The 4,127-nt window shown below is 44.5% G+C and overlaps 1 pseudogene; it reads right to left on the bottom strand.

Moving 5' to 3' along the window:
* LOC107586428 (uncharacterized) overlaps positions 1-2,449 on the bottom strand; it is a 15,201-nt pseudogene extending 12,752 nt beyond the window's left edge.
* Positions 2,450-4,127: the final 1,678 nt, after the last annotated feature.

Below are 4,127 nucleotides of genomic sequence, written 5' to 3'. Positions count from 1 at the left end.
TAGCGACACGGCACTTACCGGGTTTCTGTTACCCCGTTCTGCCGTCAGACCCTCAGCCCGTGGGCAAATCTTGCCTTTCTTCGGACAGGGGTGTCCCTTGGGCAAGTATCCAGGCATGTTGTTGTGTCAACAGATGCCTCTGCCAGGGGCTGGGGTGCCATGTGCAATGGGAATGCAGCTGCGGGGCTCTGGTCGGGGCCCCGACTGCAGTGGCATATCAACTGCCTCGAGTTGCAAGCAGTATGGCTGGCTCTGCGCCGCTATGGGCGAGATCCCAATTCGTCAGTCACGACTGACATAACTTCTCCGTTCCCTCCTTCAGGGAACGAGGGTTACACAAGTAACCTAGACGTTCCTGAGGCACGGCGGCAATTGAAATCATCGGGATCGCATGTGGATCTAGCGGAGGGGTTGGAGACGGGCCTCGCCCTTTCTCCGCCTTCACCCCCTGGATCTAGCACTCTCACTCAGGGTTCGGAAGCCCACTCTGCAGTCTCTTCCCCCTCTGAGTGAAAGCTTGATGTTACAACTATCTTCCTCTGAGGAGGTTGATGTTGTTAGCATTGATACAGAAGAGATTGAGGACTCGCCACCTGAATCTCTTGAATTTTAGAACGCTTGATTCTCCCTGCCCTCGCTACATCATGGGTGGGGATATACGCAATTTATGTGTGGTTTGTTTGGGAGTGGAGCACACAAATTCAGCTCTTGAGGGGGCTGGCTGTGCTCATTCATAAAATGTCCCGACGTGTACAAGTGTGCACTATCTGGAATGTTTAGCTGTGCTCCTGTTGGCATTGCTTCTTGAGGGAAGAAAGTCTTATGCAATATAGAATCGAGTGGCTCGGATCTCGCCTTGCCGAGGGGTTATGGGTCTGCAACAAAATAATGGTCGGTAGTTCCTTGCCTGTCATCTGCTTCAGGGTGCCAAATTGACTACTCCAAATACACCAGAGGCCAGCCTCGAGAGTCTGGTCCCCTTAGTAGACCTCTTGGTAGCGTGGAAACTTCTGCCAAATGTGTCTCAATGGGTCCTGCAGGTGGTGTGTCCCTGGCAGGCTCTGGTAGGGGAACAGGAAGTAGTTACTCTCTGAGCAAGAAGGCCACATAACGTGTTCCTCCTCTGAAGAGGGTGTCCGGGTTCTACATCCGGTACTTTAACGTTCCATGGAAGGATTGTGGAAGGATGGAAGGGTTGTGTTCTAGGTCTGTGCAGACTGAATCGTTCTGTCAAAACGTTCATATTCAAGATGCTGACATCAGATCCGAGGACTGGTTTGTCACCAGAGAGGATGCATACATGTATCGATCCTTTCACAATACAGGAAGTTCCTGATGGTTGCTTTTGGTGGCAAAGCATTCCAATATTTGGGTTCTTCCTTTCGGCCTAGCACTGTCACTCCACACTTTCACCAGTGCTTGGATGCAATTCTGGCTCCTCTGCGACTCCAGGGCATCCACGTATTAAATAACAACAATGATTGGTTGATATTAGCTCAGTCAGAGCAGATGGTAGTTTATGGATCAAGATGCCATTCTCGCTCACATGAAAGAGCTGGGGTTAAGGCTGAACACCAAGAACAGTGTGCTTTCTCACACAGAGAACCACTTTTCTCAGTGTTGTATGGGTGTCAACAACGATGCAGGCACATTTGTCTCCTGCTTGTATTATTTGATTCCCTTAACTGTTTGGTCTGATGGCAGCAGCATCCAATGTGATATATTTTGGCTTGCTGTACATGAGACCTTTGCAGTGGTGGCTCAGGACCGAGGGGTTTTCCCCAAGGGGCAACCCGCTTCATATGATCAAGGTCACGCTGCGATGCTTACGTGCCTTAGACATGTGGAGGAAGCCTTGGTTCCTCTCACAAGGCCTGGTGTTGGGGGCTCCTTGTCGTCATGTTAAGCTAACAACGGACGCCTCCCTCACGGGCTGGGGAGTGGTCATGAGTGGCCGCTTTGCCCAGGGTCTGTGAGAAAGATACCATCTCACGTGGCACATAAATTGCCTGGAAATGTTTTGTGCACTGAAACACTTCCTTTTAGACCTGAGGGGCCATCATGTGCTTGTCCGCACAGACAACACTGCAGTGGTCTCTTACGTCAACCCCCAGGGGGGTCTGCACTTGTGCCCACTATACAAGTTGGCATACCACATCCCTGGGCACCTGAATCAGGGAGCAGACATCCTGTCAAGACAGGGGCTGAGGCCCGGGCAATGGAGGCTCCACCCTGATGTAGTGAACCAGGCGGTGGATCACTGTGCGTCTTGAGACTTCACACTATCCACTCTGGTTCTCCCTCTTACATCCAGCTCCTCTTGGAATAGATACCATGGTACAGATGCGGTTGAGACTGCATCTGTACGCCTTTTCCCTGATTGCTCTGCTCCCAGGAGTTCTGGAGAGAGTTCACCGGGACAGGGTCTGTCTATTTCTAGCAGCCCCATTCTGGCCAGCCCGAGATTGGCTCTCGGACTTAGTGTCCCTCCTCAATGGCTCTCCCTAGGAGATTCCAATCAGGAGGGACCCTCTGACTTGGTCAGGTGATGGAATCGTTCATCCCCACCTGGAATTATGGGTTTGGCCTCTGAGGGGGCCCAACTCATAGACTCCGGTCTCTCAACCGAGGTTGTTGAGACCATACTCCACTCCAGATCTCCCTCCATGGGGAAACTGTATTCCTTGAAGTGTGCTGTGTTCACTTCATGGTGCAGAAATCATTAGCTGGTCCCAGTTAACTGCCCAGTTGGTTCAGTTCTGGAGATCCTGCAGGGACGGTTCTCCACAGGGTTGACCCCCTCCACCTTAAGGTTGTATGTGGCGGCCATAGTTGCTTACCACGCCCCTTTGGGTGGTCAGTCTATACGTCACCCCGCCCGTGACGTCTTGGCATTCCATTGGATGGTTTTCACACATGCTTCAGGACACGGTCACGCAGAGGCGCTCCCTATATATATATATATATATATATATATATATATATATATATATTATATCAACATATATTTTGTATGTAGCCATGGCAATATTTCTAATTTTCATATAAGTTTTTAGGTTTAGAATTGTATTATATCTAATATTTATCTGTTTGTTATTTTATAGATCAAATATTTATATTTTATTTTAGATTTATTTCAGCTTATGAAAAAGATTATTAGCTTAAGACTAGTTTGAGTTAGCAATAACAACTGATGACAATACAATGGTGCCTTGTTATATCATATAATTACAGTGATTTATGAATGTGGTAATCAAATTGAAGCATTATATGCACTGCATAAAAGTACCATAATTTTTGTATATGGAATTCTTTGAAAAAAAACTTGAATTACCATTTAAATACCATGGTATGCATTACGTAATTATGATTGCTGATATATATTACATTAAATATATCTAAAATTAAATATATCTAAAATCTCATTATAGATGTGCACCATGTTGATAGGGTATTCCATTGAAGTATCTTGGGTTATCATAAAAGTACCATGGTGTATGAATTTTGTTAGTCAAACACAGAGATATATATATATATATATATATATATATATATATATATATATATATATACATATACAGTGTTTTATTGTTTTTTTTTTATGTATCATTTAAATTCTATGGTATATAATTATGGCAAGCAAACTATATAATACAAAAGAGGTACCAAAACGTACTATCGTATTTTGAACATATACCCTAGTATTATTTTAATTACCTTAAAGTACAATGTAGCACCATGGCATATAAATAAACAAAAAAGCATTTGTTAAATAGTTCTATAACATACAACGCACAAAGTACCATAGTATTACTATGTTCTTTTTGGGCATGTACTTTTTGGGTATTATTTTATATATATCCAAGTACACCTCCATGACACTTACAAACCACTTTCTTGAAATAACCATGAATTTCAGTATCATGCTGTATTTCACAGTACCATAGTTTTACCATCAGATACCATCACTGTACCGTGGTACTGCCACAATGCTTATTTTGAGGGGAATGACTTCCTGTTACACATCCAAAAGGTTATTAAACACAAATTTCAGACATAAACAGGAAAAGATAAATAGCTGTAAACCTACACAATGCACACTGGATATATGCTGCCAGCTTATTATA

Source organism: Sinocyclocheilus grahami, unplaced genomic scaffold (genome assembly GCF_001515645.1).
Source record: "Sinocyclocheilus grahami isolate Dianchi unplaced genomic scaffold, SAMN03320097.WGS_v1.1 scaffold81.1, whole genome shotgun sequence".
Classification (NCBI taxonomy): Eukaryota; Metazoa; Chordata; class Actinopteri; order Cypriniformes; family Cyprinidae; genus Sinocyclocheilus; species Sinocyclocheilus grahami.
This window is presented reverse-complemented; position numbering and strand designations above follow the sequence as displayed.